Source organism: Marmota flaviventris, chromosome 14 (assembly GCF_047511675.1).
Source record: "Marmota flaviventris isolate mMarFla1 chromosome 14, mMarFla1.hap1, whole genome shotgun sequence".
Lineage (NCBI taxonomy): Eukaryota > Metazoa > Chordata > Mammalia > Rodentia > Sciuridae > Marmota > Marmota flaviventris.
The window spans coordinates 43,733,686-43,753,948 of NC_092511.1; the positions used below are offsets into that span (position 1 = coordinate 43,733,686).

The following is a 20,263-nucleotide window of genomic DNA, read 5'->3' on the forward strand; positions in this document are numbered from 1 at the left end:
GGGATGGGGACACGGACATCATTGAGGGCCTTATTCTGCTTGCTGTAGAGTCTTTTAGTCCATTTCTATATATTTGATTGCTTACATTTTCTTTTATTACTGAGCAACATTCTGATTCTGATTTGACAGCATATTTGGGTTATCTATACAGAGAAAATGCCCAGTGCATTCAGACTTTGAAGTTTCTGTCCCCACGGCAGAGATTTCTCATAGCAAATTAGTGAAATGCCTTTCTAATTATGAATTGGTCTCCCTTTGCCTTGACTTCAAGGAGAAAATGCACTCACTATGCAAATGAGAGCATTCTGGTCTATGTGAGAATTTAATTTCTCATTGAAAATGAATGAAGTTGTATCTGGACATCTACCTATGTCTCCCATATCAGCCTCCTGAATAGGGGGGACTACAGACATGCGTCACTATGCCCAGCTCAGAAAGCTTTATTATTTACTTTGGTACTGGGATTGAACCCAGAGGGACTCAAACACAGAGCTATATACCCTTTCCTTCTTATTTTTCACTTTGAGACAAAGTCTTGCTAAGTCACTTAGGTCTCTAATAAATTGCTGAAGCTGACCTTGAACTTGTGATCCTCCTGCCTCAGCCTCCAAATTTCTGGGATTACAGGTATGTGCCACTGCACTCGGCTCAGAAAGCTTTTTAAACAAATATACGTTTAAGCTAAATGGTTATCAATGATCATACCAGAAGATTAGAAATATCAAAAAGTTTAAGAAACTTGAAAAGTCTTTCAAGAATATTAAGGTGACTTTGAGCTATGTGTTTTTTTCACCATATGCTTCAAGCGAATTGGGATAAACTTTCCCCAGGGTGTAAAAATCCCCAAAACTTTCTCTCCTACACAGTGAAATGATTATAATTTAATATTCAGTGTTACCAACACCTTTCCTTACACAATAAAGAAATTAAAGAATAAAATAGGAAAAACAAGTTAGATTTCTTGGCACAACTCCAGATCATCACTTCCTGGAAGGTGGGAGGACAGATTTATTCTTACCTCTGAGCCTCCTGATTCAAACATTTATTCCTGTCCTCAGCCTGGAATGCCCTTCTTCTTGGCCTACTAACCACTTTGACAATCTTCAAGATTCACATTAAGCATCAGCTACTCTGAGGAGTCTTATTTACCCTAAAGGGAAGTTGACCCTCCCCATCTTTGCTACCACTGTACACTCAGTACTTTTTTTTTTTTTTTGCAGATAATGTCTTGCTTTCTATTCTATGTGAGCTTCTTGAGGGCAGGGATTAAAAAAAAAAAAGACCATACATCTATATAATTTAAATATAAATACATCTATAGGGTTTTTTAAAAAAACTTAATATAGCACTTCCTAAGCACCAGGTGTTATCCTAAGCACTACATAAATATTCAGTCATTTAATCCTCAGAATAGTTCTGTGATATATATTATTACTCTCATTTTATAGATGAGGAACCTAAAGTACAGAATGTTAAGTAACTTGGTTCGCCTCTATTTCACCGACACTGAAACCGATGCTTCACCTGAAATAGGCATTCTTTTATTCAAATAATATTTATGGAATGCTTTATATATGTAGATACTCTTCCAGGTGCTGGGGTGAAACAACAAAAACAGCTGACAGTAGCCGGGCTGTTCCACACACGTGTAATCCCAGTGACATGGGAGGCTGGGGCAGGATGATTGCAAGTTCAAGGCTAGCCTCAACAAATTTAGTAAGAACCTAAGCAATGTCTGTCTCAGAATGAATGAATGAATGCATGAATGAATAAACAAATAAATAAATAAATAAATGGACTGAGAATGTAGTTCTGTGATAAAACACCCCTGTATTCTATCTCTAGAATCAAAAACAAAACAAAAAAAAAACAAAAAAAAAGCAAACACTCCTACTCTTGTTGAGCTCATATTCTGGGGGAATGAGAGAAGAGAGGTAAGTAGAATAAATATATGTTTTAATAAATGGCAATACATTTTACAAGAAAAAATAAAGAAAGAAAGGGGGAAGGAAGTGCTCAGGAGTTGCATTTTAAATGAGTAACAGAAGGTAATACTTGGGGGAAGAATTGAGTGAGTCCTGGCTGGGGAAAGAATATCCTAGGAACAGCTAGCACAAAGGTCCTGAGGAGCCTGGAATGGTCAAGGAACAGCCAAGTGTGGGAGAGTAGTGTTGGAATGGAAGCTGTAAGGGGAAAGAGGGAGTGTGGTTGGGAGGGAGTGGGCGGTGAGCAGAGAATCCAGAGTTGACTTATTACTAAAGATGCCATTGGGGAGGGGGGCGGGCTTTTGAGCAGAAGAGTAACCCTTTCTGAGTTTTCTTACCAGTATCATTGCGTTAAGTAGAATCTGAACAAAGATGGAAGCTGGGAAACCATCTTTGAAGAAAGCTCCAGCAACAAAGTAGGTGAGACACAGCAGTGGTAGCAGTGGAAATGATGAGAGGTGGTCAGATTCTGGGCATACATTAAAGGCTGAGCTGACAGATTTGCTGACATAGCAGATGTGGATGAGAGGAAGACACACACGGAGAGTGACTTCAAGGTTTTTATCTTTGTAAATGGAGAAGAGTAGAAAAGGTCCAGGGTTTGGTGGTAGGGCAGTGGTAAGAGGAGTTCAGGAGTTCAGTTTGGGGCTTGGAAGCTTTGAGATGTCTATTAGTCATCCAAGTGGAAATATGAAGGAGGGAGTTGCGACTCGAGTTCAGGGAAGAAATACAGGCTTGGACACAGTTAGCACATAGTAAATATCAGTTAAGGCCATGAGACTCGGTCAGATCACCAAATGAGTGAGTGAAGATAGAAAAGAGAAGAGGTCCAAGGACTGAATCTTGGGACATTCCAACTTTGGGAGGCCAGAGAAATAATGAGGACCCAACAAAGAGAACTGAGGACCTAGGAAAAGAAACCTAAGAGGGGTTAGATAAGGCAAGTGGACTTCTAACAGCTAAATGGAAAAGAGGTTAAGTGATTCAGGAAAGAGTGATCATATTCTGCTAACTGATCAAGTAAGATGAAGACTGAGACTTGGATATAGTAACGGGGAAGGCAGGGTGGCCTTGATAAGAGCACTTTAATGGAAGTAGATTAGGTATGTACAACACCTGACTTCATTATGTTTAGGAGAGAATGAGGAGAGATAATGAAGACAGTAAAAATAGATCCATCATAAACTGATCCAGTGGAAAGGGATGAATGGAATTTGCCAGCAATAGTAAGGGCCTACCTGAGGTTTATGCTCATAAATTTATAGTGGAATCTTGGAGTACAATTTGGCTCTTCACGGTCACATTTAGGTATAGGCCTGGGCTATAGGGAATGTTGCCTTCTTCTCTCTCTTTCTTAAACTGGGGATTGAATCCAGGAGCATTTTACCACTGAACTACATCCATAGTCTTTTTTGTTTTATTTTGAGACAGGGTCTTGCTTTGCTAAGTTGTTTAGGGCCTTTAAGAATGTTGTCTTTGTGAACTCTAGATACGGCAAAGGGATGGGAGGGGAAGAGAAGGGGGTAGGGGGTAAAAAAGGTGGTGGAACGAGATAGACATCATTACCCTAAGTACATGTATGAAGACATGAATGGTGTGACTCTACTTTGTATACAACCAGAGATATGAAAAATTGTTCTCTATATGTGTAATATGAATTGTAATGTATCCTGCTGTCATATATAACAAATAAAACAAATAAAATAAAAAATTAAAAAAAGAATGTTGTCTTTGGAGACTAGAAATATAGCTCAGTTGATAGAGTGCTTTCCTCACAAGGCCCTGGGTTCGATGCCCAGCACACAAAAAAAAAAAGAATGTTGTCTTTAACAAGGGGCATTGTTTAATCAGGGAATATCTCAAATTGTCAGAGGGACAAGGTAGCTGAAGGCACATGCAAAATAATATAAATGAATTTAAACTGGTTATAGACTCAAATGAATGCATACAAGAATGTATGAATGCTTTCTTTCCTCACATAGAATGCATTTTTCTCTTCCATCTATTAATCCAAACCCACATCATTGTCATCGTCATTGTTTTTATTATTATTATTATTATTATTTTGCAGTGCTAGGGATTGAATCCAGGCCCCAATGCATGTTAAGCAAGCACTCTACTGCTTGAACTATATCTCTAGCTCCCAATTTATTCTTAATGGCCAACATAAGAACCTGTGCTTGGTGTTAAGCTAATAAATAGTGTTGGATGAGAATAATTTCAGAGGGTCAAATGTTAGATTGCAAATCATAACATAATAGAGGGATTTTGCTGTGTAAGTTTTCCCTTGGATTTTTCAGAATTCTTCCATTTAAATGTCAACACATCTGGCAGTGAAACAGACTGACCTCTGATCAATGCTGGCCAGTGACTCACCAAAGTTTCCATGAACATACAACCTTTTATTCTTCCTTTTCTATTTGGCCATGCTCAGTATCTTTTTTAGTGTCTGGTAAATGATATTTGATAGATCCTTACTAGGAGTGTGTGTCAAGAGGTATGATGGTAAGGGGACTCTTTTCCCTTTGCATCTCTGTTTGGCTTTTGCAGGCAGAAACAGAGGCAGATATGACTACCTGTCTTTGTTCAGGGGAAAAATATTTACAATACAATGTCTAAGTTAGCTCATCTAAGTTGGAGGCAAGAGAAAATCAAGAGACAATGTGGAAGGCCAGTCCTTCTTAGGAACCTACCCACATTGGCACACCCATCATTTCCACCTCCCTAAAATTTAAATATAGCACAAAATAAATGCTTTGTCTACCTCACTCTACATAACCATCAGTCCATGCATAGCATGGCCACTCCCTGAACAAAGCCTCGTCATTTCATGTGGTCAGGGACCTCAGTGAATATGGGGTGCATGTATATGTGTGTGCTTTTTTAAAACTAGTGGCCTAAAAACAGATTACACAAATAGAAAATACATGTTTGTTGAGTTCAGGCTTGCCAAGACCTGAAGCTGTTACCCTGGGAGGATAGCAAATATATCTTGTTCTATTACCTGAAAGTCGTTTTTTTTGGTGGGGGGGTAATGGGGAATTAAACCCAGGAGTACTTAACCACCGAGTCACATTCCCAGTCCTTTTTATATTTTATTTGGAGACAGGGTCTCACTAAGTCACTTACAACCTTGCTAAGTTGTTGATGCTGGCTTTGAAATTGCCATCCTCCTGCTGCAGCCTCTTGAGTTGCTGGGATTACAGGTATGTGCCACCACGCCCAACAACCTGGAAATCTTGAACAAGGGAGAACCAAAGGGAATCCAATAGGGCAGTCACTCTTTCTCAGACCAGTACTTGCAACAGTTTCCAATTTCTAGGTGTTGTTTGGTAATCGTGGGTACATTTTTGGTTATCACATGATTGAGGGCATGCTGACTGGCACTTGTTGGCTGGAGCCAGGATTGACAGATGTGAACAGTTCAATAGAACAACAACAACAACAACAAAAACTGTCTTGCCTGACTTTCAAATGCCCTGCAGGGCATTGATGTGGGTGAAAAATCTATTTATAATTATTTCAACACAGACCCTCACTCTAATTTTCTTTTTTTTCCTCACAATTTTTATTGGTACATTTTAATGGTACGTACTGATGGGATTTGGTGTTACATATTCATACATGTACATAAATACAATATAACAACATAATTTAGCCAATTTCACCTAATTTTCTATCTCCTTCATATTTTGCTTAGGCATTATGTTAATTAAAAATTTTCCTATGTGTAAGTAGACTATATTACATATAAATTTCATTTCAGGATGGTGAAGGGGATAATGGGTCTGATACAATTAAGAACTCCCATTCTAGGTACTTAGATTCATCTAGATATCCTTTCCATGGCAGATTCATAGTTTGTCTATAATTTCATCCAACTTTATCCTTAAGAGGTAGGGAGAGATCAATTCTATCAATCTACATTTAAATCCTGAAGTGTGAAGAGTCTCAGTTTGGGGCTGGCTGTAATTCTTCTTCCTTATCCCATAGTAGGAGGGAACCAAAAATAGGGACTACCAAAAATTCTCTTCTTCTTTTTTATGGGAAAGGGAATCACAGTAAAAAATCCGTGTGCAATGAGAAATAGGAAGCTCCAACTAGGGAAAAGAGAAAGGGAAAGGAGAGTCCAGCCTGGGCATTGATTTAGCTGGAAAGTCCCACCTAGGACAGAGATCTGTTTTCTAGACTTCTACCTCCAAATTCCCCCAACCACAGATGTACACACAGAGCCTATTCCTTTCTCTAGAAATGTAAACTGTTTGGCACAATTACTCTACACACACCACAAACAAACTCCCTTTGTTCTCAGGATATGTGTTGGATAGTAAAATGTTTGTTCTAGAACATGCCATCCACTAAGGTTTGGACTTTCCACAAATGAAAGTGCCAAGTGAAAGGTTTGGAAAGATCTTCAAAAGAAGATCCAGAGAAGCAAAGGGTTCATTGATCAGGACCCCACAATTACAAGAATCTGAGCCCTCTGCCATCATTATGGTAAAGCAGCTGCAAATAGTCACAGCAAGAAGGAACAGTGTATAACATGCTATGTTATATACTCAAAGCTATAGTGAAAAAAGGCTGAACTTTATGTTTTGTTATTGTTTGGTTTTGTTTTTAAGAAGGAAAGGACTAATTAAAAGGGAAGTCTTGATTTTCAAAACTCACATAAAATTGTGGGATACATTTTACTGTTGAATATAACATTAAGGTATAATGTTTAACATGGCAAGTCGAAAGATTGGCTGAAAGAGATGTGTGTCTCTAGGCAGGACCTCTGTGTCTCATGGATCTACACAGGATCTCTTACGGTGGAGTTGTGGCTTGGACAAAATATTTGCTGAATTGGATTGAAGCATGGGATGAGGACAGGATGAAGGGAAGCAATCTGTTTAAGAGCAAGGCCAACTTCATGCTTCTACCACCTGTGCAATAGCATGGTGCTTAGGAAGGCCTTCCATCCCTGGTTTAATGCCTTACTATTGCTATCTTTTTTTTTTTTTTTCTGAACAGTTGATGTAGTTTTATTTTACAATTAAAAAGTGTTTTTTAAAAAAACAACACTACAAGCAAAGTTAAAGACAAACTGGGAAGAAATATTTACATCTCATATTATGAACAAAGGATTACATACTCTCACCACCCCTGGCAAAAAACAAAAACAAACAGAAAAAGAACTAGATATTGCTAAAACGATAAACCACCAGTAGAAAAGTGAAACAGAGTTCCCAGAACAGGAAATACACAACTGGTCCTTCAAAAAATGAAGAATGTCTTTGCCTCACTCCTGGTAAGATAAAGGCAGGTTTTTGAAACATAGACAGTCTCTTCCTAAACATATCCAGGTCAAATCTTTTTTACTTTCTGGGTTAGATCCTGCTAAGGGCTACCTGTCTACTCAGGTGTTTGTCTTTGAGATAGAATCTCACTATGTTGCCAGGCTAGTCTCAAACTCAAGGCCTCAAGTGATCCTCCTGCCTCAGCCCCCTGAGTAGATGGGACAACAGGGGGGCACACATCACACTCAGGTAGATGTTTGTATTTTTATTAACTCAACTCATATTGTCCTGATTTGTTGGTCATGTACAATCTTCTCCTCTATCCAAGTCAATTCTGAGGATCTGGTGACCTCTTATCCTTTCCTGCCACTGTTTGTGCAGTATTTCATCATCCAGAAATGAGACAGTTGGCTCATCTATGAGGTCGTTCAATTGTTCACTAACATGAACAACCTTATACTTGCTCTCTGGGGTGGGGGTGGGGGTTTTCTATGATAACATGGGCCTAAAAGTGGTTCCAAAGAAGGTGACTTTCATATTACTCAGTTTGGGAAGAAATGTTTATATCTCACAATGTGAACATAGGATTAAAAACTTTGAACTTCACACCTAACAAAGTCAAAAACATGAAGACCAATGACATTTTAAGGAGAGGGCATTAGCTGGATTGGAGGTTGGAGCGGGGACTATTTATGAAGGAAGAATGCCTGAGAAAAGACAGCCACATCCATGAACTGCTGGGCTGAGTGCCTGCCTCTGTGGACACGGTCAGGCAGCCCCAGGCTCCAGCTGCTTGAGTTTCTCCTGGATCCCCCGGAGTTGGCTTCGACCCCAGTTGATACGGGTCTGGAGGCTGGCTATATCTGCAGCTAGCTGTAGGCCATCCCGGAAGCTGGCTTGGGTCTGCCGCAGACTCTGAGGAACCAGGATTCCAAACCAGTTCAGGGGGTCCTGTGGGGCTGCAGAGGGCTCTGGCTCTGGAGTTTTGGTAGGGCCCTTGCGCCTGCGCAAAGCTGACTCTCTGGGCCCCACCTCCTCTGGAGTCTGAGCATCTGCTTTCACCACCCTGAAGGTCTGGAATCCGTTCTGGGTCTCACTGAAGGACAAGGGAAGACAGACCTTTGAGAGCCCTGGGCTGGGCCTGCACTCCTCCCTCCCCTGTCGAAGGTTCCTCACCTGGCACACACACAGACCTGGGGTTCCATGCGAGAGGCATACTGCAAGGGCCCTACAGACTTGGCACCCATTGCGCAGCGAGCCTTTGCGAGCGAGAGCCAGCCCTCCTCCACTCGAGCGTTCAGCCCCCTCCCCCCCGCCCCCCTTCACTTCCAGCTCCTCCAGGTCTCTGAGCAGCTACAGGAGAAGCGAGTCCAACTCCGCCCTTGGGTCGGGCGCAGCCATGGCCCAGCCAACCCGTGGCTCTCAACTCTACTGTTGCTATCTTTGAATTATAAATTTTTTTCTTTTTTGCAGTTCTGGGGATTAAACTCTGAATCTCTTGCATACTAGGTAAGTACTGTACCACTGAGCTATATCCAGCTATATCCTGGGTCCCAAAATTTTTAGTAACTTTGAACAAAGGGCCCTACATCTTAATCTTGCCCTTTAAATTATGTAACTAGTCCTGGTCAAGAGAGTGAACATTGAGTCTGAGAAGACCATGTTCCAATCTAAGCTTCACCATTAGCTAGCTGTAGGATCTTGGGTAATTTATTTAACCTCTCTCCATCTATAAAATATGAACCATAATAGGACTATTGTCAAGACTAAAAGAAACTATATAGTTTTCACTCGATATTATTAGTGTTATTATTAATGACAAAAATTTAGATGACATTGCAAAGGCATCAAGCAGTACTAAAGTAGAACTATTTTCTAAATTCATTTTTGTGAGCACATTTCTGATCTGGATGTGTAGATTGACGTCACCATCCTTTGGCCTCAGGATAATTTTCCTAATTGCAGGCTTCACTGACACATTTTGTGCCAGAATCGAAGGAGAGTAGGTGTTATTTCAAATCTGTGAATCATCACCACACACTCATGCCACAGCATATTTCTTATAGATTTAAAAAAGTTGAACTGTAACCAGGATAATGGAGTCATTATTTTAGAATGTAAAAATATGCCCATATAAAGGCAACTTGCTATTAAAAATACTTAGTTCTGCTGTGTGGGCTGATCAAGTCATTTAATTCACCATACAGTTATTGAGTACAATATTCCCAACCAAAGAAGGTACAAATCAAAAAAATAATCAGACCCATTTTGCTAGAACTACATACTAATTATCACCTTGCCATGAATAAATTGAATGTATTGCATTAGAATATGGTTGGGCTAAGTTAGGAATGAATGTGGAGGTAAGGCCAAGTAGAATCATTTTCTTCCATTTTAACTGAACACTCCTTATTAGCTCCTTGCTTATTACTATAATTAAAAGTAGTCTTTGGCAGTACTTGTCCTTTAAAAATTATTTTTGAAGTTCAGAGCAAATTTTTAAAAGTAAAATGGATTAAAAAAAAGATTTTAACACAGCATATTAAATATGTCATGACCATTCTCCTTAGTGGAAATGCCTTGGCTAACACACTGTGATAAGAAACTAACTTAAAGAGTTGAGTCATAGATCTGGAAGAAAGCTTTTTAGTGCTTAGGAAGACACAACTGCCACTATGATGTGGAATGTGAGTTCAAGACTGGTTCCATGGTTGCATGAGATCAAGTTGATTTTTTGTCTTTCGAAACATTTTAACTGATGAGCTGGGGATGTAGCTTAGTGGTAAGAGTATTTACCCAGCATGCATGAAACCCTGGGTTTGATCTCAAACACTATAAACAAACAAAAATGAAAATAACAAAAAATAAAAACCACTTTAATTTTGAGTTTCTATCACTTAAGATGTCAGAAATAATGATCAAGGAAGTGTTATGATTTTTTCTAATTCTATATCATGCTTAAACTTTTTTTATTATGGTAAAAACCTACATAACACAAAATTTACACTTTCAACTTTTTTTTTCTTTGGTACTAGGAATGGATCCTAGGGCCTCATGTGTGCCAGTCAAGTGTTCTACCACTGACCTGTATCCCCAGCCCTTATTATTATTTTTAAATTTTGAGATAATGTCTCACTAAATTGCCCAAGCTAGCCACAAAATTTGCAATCCTCCTGCCTCAGCCTTTAGAGTAACTGGGATTATAGGTGTGTACTGTTACATCAGCTCCCCCAACCATTTTTTAAGTGTCCAGTTGAGTGGCATTAACCACATTCACATATCTTGCAATTTTAAAAGAGACTTTCAGTACCTACATCTGCAGAGTTGTTGCCAAATGTTTGTAAATAATTGTTTTAGACACTGACAAAAGATGATTATCTACAACCACACATCTAAAGAAAGGCAAAATAACTAATTTGAGGAGTTTTCAAAGGATTTGACCTCTCATTGTATTTTTGTATTTGTCCTCCTAATAATCAAGTGAGATATATAGACTGATGAAGAGTTAAGAAAACTGAGCTAAATAAATTAGGGAGATTTATCCAAGCAATTACCAGTCATAACATGCAGACTAGAACACACACACACACACACACACACACACACACACACATATATATATATAAAAGTGTTGTGTCTATTTGTAAATGGACACAACACTTTTATTTATTTATTTATTTATTTATATGTGGTGCTAAGGATTGAACCCAGTGCTTTACACATGCTAGGCAAGCACTCTACCACTGAGCTACAACCTCAGCCCTAGAAGTTATATTTTAATTATCATTTCTTCAGAATAAGAAAGAACTTGCCATGTAATAACTAGTTTTTTTTTAAAGAGAAAATTTCTTTCCTAAACCATGTGTCAAAAATAACAAAATTAAGTCTTGTTTATACAAATTCCATTATCTCAATAATAATACTGTAATAATACAGACAACTTACCTTTCTATAGCATTCTGACAAAGCATTTTGACATATATTGGCAATTTCATCCCATAAAAATTGTGGTGAGGTAGACAGGAAAAGTGTTATGTTTCTATTTTTCCAATGAAAAACTAGCTGGTGGGTGCTATTGAGACCCTGTTTCCAAATAAAATAAAAAGGATTGGGGGCATAGCTCAGTAGTAGAACTCCCCTGGTTCCAATCCTTAGCAGTGAAAAGAGAAACAAAACAAAACAAATGGAAAAATAGAGGCTGAGAGAAATTAACTGACTTTCCTAAGGTCATGTAGTTAGGATGTGGGGGCAGTTAAGTTTGAACCCAATTCTGTCTGGCTCCAACAAGAGATCTAATTTGGCAGAGAGAACAGATCTCCTAAAACCAAAATTAAGCATTTATTCTATAATATGTGTTGTGATAAATACACTCCTTATAGTGGAGACATACTAGTGCCTCATAGACATAATGTAGATATTATTTCTCTTATTCTATAGACATAAAAATCGAAGCTCAGAGAAGTTAGGAAAATTATCTAAATTCAGATTCCTCTCATTCCAAATGCATGCTTTGTCTGGATTAATGTAATTGACGTCAACAGAGATATCCATCTAGGAAAGTTCTTCAGGGAGCAGGAAAAAAGAACTGGCCCTCTTCTACCAGCTTGAATGTAAAGCCCTGCCTTGAAAAAGATTAATGATTAGAACTTGGCAAGCCACTGGTGGAGCTAATCAGGCTGCCACCCAGGCTAGACACTCTAAGTTTATCTGTTGATCTGATAGGCAGCAAAGAAGCTTTACCATTCATGGCCTAGTGACATAAGTAATGCTTTTGACATCTTTGCCTATTGTCAAGGACACAGTTCAAATAAAATCATATGTTCTTTCCACACATTTGTCAATATCAACAGACCAATTTAGATTTTTCCTATCCATTGGCAAGGGCACATGCTCATTGAATTTTTAAAAAATTACTCTTTCCAAAATTTTTAAATTGGTGCATTATAGTTGTACATAATGGTGGGATTTGTTGTTATATGTTTGTACGTGCACACAATATAACAATATAATTTGGCCAATATCATCCTCAGTATTTCCCCTTTCCCTCCCCACCTGCCTCCCACTGGTTGCTCATTGAATTTAAAAGAAGTATAGAGGAAGGAGGTATAGCTCACTGGTAGAGCATTTACCTAGCATGTGCAAGGTCCTGGGTTCAATCCCCAGCAGCACAAAAAATTAAAACTTATCTAAATAAATAAGCACAGGGGCCTGCGACCCACCGGCAGAAGAGGAGCAGCGGCCTGCTGAGAGGCAGAGCCGCCCCCTCCCCCTGCACCGGCAAGGTAGACAGAACTGTGACCACCCACAGAGCAGGCCCAGCGGCCTGCTGAGGGGCAGAGCCGCCCCCCACCCCCTGCGCCTGCCAGGTAGGCGGAACTGTGACCACCGACAGAAAAGGCCCAGTGGCCCGCGGCGGGACAGAGCTTCCAATCACTCCTGCAAGGTAGGCGGGCCTGCGACCCACCGGCAAAAGAGGAGCAGTGGCCTGCTGAGAGGCAGAGCCGCCCCCTCCCCCTGCGCCAGCAAGGTAGAGGGAACTGTGACCACCCACAGAGCAGGCCCAGCGGCCTGCTGAGGGGCAGAGCTGCCCCCACCCCCCGCGCCTGCTAGGTAGACGGAACTGTGACCACCATGAGAACAGGCCAGACCTGCAACCGACAGACAGAACAGGCCCAGTGGCCTGAGGAAGGGTAGAGCCGCCCCCCCCCCCCAGCGCCTGCAAGGTAGGCGGACCTGCGACCCACTGGCAGAACAGCCCCAGAGGCCTGCAGAGGGGCAGTGCCGCTGCCTACGCCTGCAAAGTAGGCAGAACTGCGACCACCAACAGAACAAGCCTAGCGGCCCGCAGAGGGACAGAGCCGCCGCCCGCGCCTGCAAGGTAGGCGGACCTGCTACCGACCGGCAGAGCAGGCCCAGCGGCCTGCCGGCGTGGTAGGCACATTGCCCCAATTGGAGGAGGGGCAGAGTCGCCGCCCGCGCCTGCGAGGGAGACTTTGCAACTATACAAGACCAATATAAATATATAGGGGGAAAATTCAATAGCACAACAGTTTCACCAAATAGAAAGGAATGCGAACAGTATGAAGAGACAAGGAAAGAAAGGACCACAAGCAATGCAGGTCAACTCAACGTTAGAAGAGGTAATAGCTGCAGCAGATGGAATGTGAGAAAAAGAATTCAGGATATACATGCTTCAGATGATCTGGAGTCTCAAGGAAGACATCAGACAGCAAAATCAGACAATGAAAGATCACTTCAACAATGAATTACATAAACAAATCCAAGAAGCAAAAGATCAACTATACAGGGAGATAGAGGTTATAAAAAACAAACAGAAATCCTAGAAATGCAGGAAGCAATAAACCAACTTAAAAACTCAATTGAGAATACTACCAGCAGAGTAGAACACTTAGAAGATAGAACAACAGACAATGAAGATAAAGTATTTCAACTTGAAAAGAACATAGACAGCTCAGCAAGACTGTTAAGAAACCATGAGCAGAACATCCAAGAAATATGGGATAACATCAAGAGACCAAATTTAAGAGTCATTGGGATACAGGAAGGGACAGAGTTTCAAACCAAAGGAATGAGCAATCTATTCAATGAAATAATATGAGAAAACTTCCCAGACTTGAAGATGAGACAGAATCCCAAATTCTAGAAGCCTACAGGACGCTGAATGTGCAAAATCATAAGAGACCCACACCTAGACACATTATAATGAAGATGCCCAACATACAGAATAAGGAGAGAATTTTAAAAGCTACAAGAGAAAGGAAGCAGATCACATTTAGGGGTAAGCCAATCAGGATAACAGCTGATCTTTCAACACAGACTCTGAAAGCTAGAAGATCCTGGAATAACATATTTCAAACACTGAAAGAAAATGGGTTCCAACCAAGAATTGTGTTTCCAGCGAAATTAAGCTTCAGGATGGAAGATGAAATTAAAACCTTCCACGATAAACAAAAGTTAAAAGAATTTGCAGCTAGAAAACCATCTCTTCAAAACATCCTTGGCAAAACATTACAGGAAGAGGAAATGGAAAATAACAATGAAAACCAACAGTGGGAGGTAGGACAGTAAAGGGGGGAAAATAATCAAAGAGGAAAACAAACCATGTTTAGTAACATAAATAAACAAATATGGCTGGAAGAACAACCCATATCTCAATAATAACCCTAAATGTTAATGGCTTAAACTCACCAATCAAGAGACACAGGCTAGTAGAATGGATCACAAAACAAGACCCAACAATATGCTGCCTACAGGAGACGCATTTGATAGGAAAAGACATACATAGGCTGAAGGTGAAAGGTTGGGAAAAATCATATCACTCATATGGACTTCAGAAACAAGCAGGAGTGTCCATACTCATATCAAATAAAATAGATTTCAAGCCAAAGTTAATCAAAAGGGATAAAGAGGGACACTACATACTGCTTAAGGGAACCATACACCAACAAGACATAACAATCATAAATATATATGCCCCAAACAGTGGTGCAGCTATGTTCATCAAACAAACTCTTCTCAAGTTCAAGAGTCTAATAGACCACCATACAATAACCATGGGAGACTTCAACACACCTCTCTCGCCACTGGACAGATCTTCCAAACAAAAGTTGAATAAGGAAACTATAGAACTCAATAACACAATTAATAACCTAGACTTAATTGACATATATAGAATATACCACCCAACATCAAGCAGTTACACTTTTTTCTCAGCAGCACATGGATCCTTCTCAAAAATAGATCATATATTATGTCACAGGGAAATTCTTAGACAATATAAAGGAGTAGAGATAATACCATGCATCCTATCTGATCATAATGGAATGGAACTGAAAATCAACGATAAAAGAAGGAAGGAAAAAGAATACATCACTTGGAGAATGAACAATAGGTTACTGAATGATCAATGGGTTATAGAAGACATCAAGGAGGAAATTTAAAAATTCTTAGAGATTAATGAAAACACAGACACAACATATAGGAATCTATGGGACACATTGAAAGCAGTTCTAAGAGGAAAATTCATTGCTTGGAGTTCATTCCTTAAAAAAAGAAAAAACCAACAAATAAATGATCTCATACTTCATCTCAAAATCCTAGAAAAAGAAGAGCAAAACAACAGCAAAAGAAGTAGAAGGCAAGAAATAATTAAAATCAGAGCTGAAATTAATGAAATCAAAACAAAAGAAACAATTGAAAAAATTGACAAAACTAAAAGTTGGTTCTTTGAAAAAATAAACAAAATCGACAGACCCTTAGCCATGCTAGCGAAGAGAAGAAGAGAGAGAACTCAAATTACTAGCATACGGGATGAAAAAGGCAATATCACAACAGACACTTCAGATATACAGAAGATAATCAAAAATTATTTTGAATCCTTATACTCCAATAAATTAGAAGATAGTGAAGGCATCGATAAATTTCTTAAGTCATATGATCTGCCCAGATTGAGTCAGGAGGATATAGACAACCTAAACAGATCAATATCAATTGAGGAAATAGAAGAAACCATCAAAAGACTACCAACTAAGAAAAGCCCAGGACCGGATGGGTATACAGCAGAGTTTTACAAAACCTTTAAAGAGGAACTAATACCAATACTTTTCAAGCTACTTCAGGAAATAGAAAAAGAGGGAGAACTTCCAAATTCATTCTACAAGGCCAACATCACCCTGATACCTAAACCAGACAAAGACACTTCAAAGAAAGAAAACTACAGACCAATATCTCTAATGAACCTAGATGCAAAAATCCTCAATAAAATTCTGGCGAATCGGATACAAAAACATATCAAAAAAATTGTACACCATGATCAAGTAGGATTCATCCCTGGGATGCAAGGCTGGTTCAATATACGGAAATCAATAAATGTTATTCACCACATCAATAGACTTAAAAATAAGAACCATATGATCATCTCGATAGATGCGGAAAAAGCATTTGACAAAGTACAGCATCCCTTTATGTTCAAAACTCTAGAAAAACTAGGGATAACAGGAACATACCTCAATATTGTAAAAGCAATCTATGCTAAGCCTCAGGCTAGCATCATTCTGAATGGAGAAAAACTGAAGGCATTCCCTCTAAAATCTGGAACTAGACAGGGATGCCCTCTCTCTCCACTTCTGTTCAACATAGTTCTCGAAACACTGGCCAGAGCAATTAGACAGACGAAAGAAATTAAAGGCATCAAAATAGGAAAAGAAAAACTTAAATTATCACTATTTGCAGAGGACATGATTCTATACCTAGCAGACCCAAAAGGTCTACAAAGAAACTATTAGAGCTAATAAATGAATTCAGCAAAGTGGCGGGATATAAAATCAACACGCATAAATCAAAGGCATTCCTGTATATCAGCGACAAATCCTCTGAAATGGAAATGAGGACAACCACTCCATTCACAATATCTTCAAAAAAAAAAAATAAAATACTTGGGAATCAACCTAACAAAAGAGGTGAAAGACTTATACAATGAAAACTACAGAACCCTAAAGAGAGAAATAGAAGAAGATCTTAGAAGATGGAAAAATATACCCTGTTCATGGATAGGCAGAACTAACATCATCAAAATGGCGATATTACCAAAAGTTCTCTATAGGTTTAATGCAATGCCAATCAAAATCCCAACGGCATTTCTTGTAGAAATAGAGAAAGCAATCATGAAATTCATATGGAAAAATAAACGACCCAGTATAGCAAAAACAATGCTAAGCAGGAAGTGTGAATCAGGCGGTATAGCGATACCAGACTTCAAACTATACTACAGAGCAATAGTAACAAAAACAGCATGGTACTGGTACTAAAACAGGCGGGTGGACCAATGGTACAGAATAGAGGACACAGAAACCAATCCACAAAACTACAACTACCTTATATTTGATAAAGGGGCTAAAAGCATGCAATGGAGGAAGGATAGCATCTTCAACAAATGGTGCTGGGAAAACTGAAAATCCATATGCAACAAAATGAAACTGAATCCCTTTCTCTCGCCATGCACAAAAGTTAATTCAAAATGGATCAAGGAGCTTGATATCAAATCAGAGACACGCCGTCTGATAGAAGAAAAAGTTGGCTACGATCTACATACTGTGGGGTCGGGCTCCAAATTCCTCAATAGGACACCCATAGCACAAAAGTTAATAAATAGAATCAACAAATGGGACTTACTCAAACTAAAAAGTTTTTTCTCAGCAAAAGAAACAATAAGAGAGGTAAATAGAGAGCCTACATCCTGAGAACAAATCTTTACTCCTCACACTTCAGATAGAGCCCTAATATCCAGAGTATACAAAGAACTCAAAAAATTAGACAATAAGAGAACAAACAACCCAATCAACAAATGGGCCAAGGACCTGAACAGACACTTCTCAGAGGAGGACATACAATCAATCAACAAGTACATGAAAAAATGCTCACCATCTCTAGCAGTCAGAGAAATGCAAATCAAAACCACCCTAAGATACCATCTCACTCCAGTTAGATTGGCAGCCATTATGAAGTCAAACAAAACAAGTGCTGGCGAGGATGTGGGGAAAAGGGTACACTTGTACATTGCTGGTGGGACTGCAGATTGGTGCAGCCAATTTGGAAAGCAGTATGGAGATTTCTTGGAAAGCTGGGAATGGAGCCACCATTTGACCCAGCTATTCCCCTTCTCGGTCTATTCCCTAAAGACCTAAAAAGAGCATGCTACAGGGACACTGCTACATCGATGTTCATAGCAGCACAATTCACAATAGCAAGACTGTGGAACCAACCTAGATGCCCTTCAATAGATGAATGGATAAAAAAAATGTGGCTTTTATACACAATGGAGTATTACTCTGCATTAAAAAATGACAAAATCATAGAATTTGCAGGGAAATGGATGGCATTAGAGCAGATTATGCTAAGTGAAGCTAGCCAATCCCTAAAAAACAAATGCCAAATGTCTTCTTTGATATAAGGAGAGTAACTAAGAACAGAGTAGGGTCGAAGAGCATGAGAAGAAGATTAACATTAAACAGGGATGAGAGGTGGGAGGGAAAGGGAGAGAGAAGGGAAATTGCATGGAAATGGAAGGAGACCCTCAGAGTTATACAAAAGTACATACAAGAGGAAGTGAGGGGAAAGGGAAAAATAATACAAGGGGGAGAAATGAATGTCAGTAGAGGGGGCAGAGAGAGAAGAGGGGAGGGGAGGGGAGGGGAGGGGGGATAGTAGAGGATAGGAAAGGCAGCAAAACACAACAGACACTAGTATGGCAATATGTAAATCAATGGATGTGTAACTGATGTGATTCTGCAATCTGTATATGGGGTAAAAATGGGAGCTCATAACCCACTTGAATCAAAGTGTGAAATATGATATATCAAGAACTATGTAATGTTTTGAACAGCCAACAATAAAAAATTAAAAAAAAAAAAAAAGAATCATGACAAATCAAAGAAGACTGTTATCCCATGAGAGAGAAGGTAGTACCTATAGCAATCCCAGTTTCCTTCAGGTAACAGCAGGTAAATTGCAGTCTGTTTTGTGTTTTATTTTTTGTTTGTTTGTTTGTTTTGGAAACCAAATGATACCAACAATAAATAAATAAATAAAACATTAAAAACAAAACAAAAATAAATAAATAAGCACAACTGCCTGCATTATTTCTATTCCTTTAAAAAAAATTTTGCTAAGAAAGTGCTCTTGGAATTTATATGGTTAAGTGAGTGTTAAATGGAACCTCATTGTACTCTTTAAATTATGTCCTTCCTGTGTTTACAGTGATGTATATTTTCAATGATGACACAGTCTGAATTTTCTAGGATAGATGTGATTTTAAGTTAATTCTCATTTTCCCCATAAAAAAGTTTCTGCTTATCTTTGTACAGAAAATTGTAAACATTTTTGAAAATATTTTTTAGTTATAGATAGATGCAATGTCTTTATTTTGTTTATTTATTTTTATGTGGTGAGAATCAAACCCAGTGCCTCACATGTATGAGGCAAGCGCTCTGCCACTGAGCCACAACCCCAGCCCAATTGTAAACATCTTGTATTGTGCCTGAAGGCATGAGTCGCCAGCTGTCATTTGTCCTTTAATAGCTTTCTAATATGTTAGCTATTGATTCCTGTCTGAAGAATGCAAAGGAGCAGTATATAATAAATAATTGCCTTCCTTGAACTGAAAAATTAATTTCACTTGTAAAATTAAAAGAAAATTATAGCTATCATTTAAATTAGAGAGGTAGTCTGTTTCCCCTTACCCCGTGTATTTGGGTTGGCAGGAAAGGGACATGAATTTTGACTTGAATCATAAATTAAACTGGCTAGATAGATTGATTTCATGAGCCAATTTTGAAACCTGATCCTTCAGAGTGCCTGGTGATGAATTTTTATTCATATAATAAGTGAATATTGAGCCTGTACTCATTAATTTATTTCTAAGTTAATGTTTACTGTCACAAAGTTACTAACAGACTGTTCTGTTTACCAAAAAATAATTTTTCTTTTTTTGGGTACCTTAGATTGAACCCAGGGTACTTTACCACTGAGTCATATCCCCAGTCCTTTTTATTTTTAATTTTGAGACAGTCTTGTTGAGTTGCTTAGAGCCTTGCTGAGTTGCTGAGGCTTGCTTTGAACTTGAGATCCTTTTGCCTCAAACTCCCGAGTGGCTGGGATTATAGGCATGCAAAAAATACATTTTATTACATACATTATAAATGTGTTTACTCCAGATTAATAAGATTTGAATTTATAAGATTTATTGTAATACACACATATTTGTTAGTGATATATACAATATTGTTTTGTTGCTTATAAAATATTGTGCATCTGGTAATTTATTGAGTGAAATGTGGATATTACTCAAATGGGGAATCAAAGCAAGGAAGTCTCTAGATGACGTAATGAGGTCATGACGTTATTGGGGATTGAGTGAACCAGGCCAAGAAGAGCAGAGTGAGGGGGGCTTTTGATTTAGTTGTCAAATGCCAAACAGATATA

At 38.9% G+C, this 20,263-nt stretch overlaps 1 pseudogene; it reads right to left on the bottom strand.

Annotated features, from left to right (window-relative positions):
• Nucleotides 1–7,932: 7,932 nt before the first annotated feature.
• Nucleotides 7,933–8,665, bottom strand: LOC114092012 (coiled-coil domain-containing protein 115-like; annotated as a pseudogene).
• Nucleotides 8,666–20,263: the final 11,598 nt, after the last annotated feature.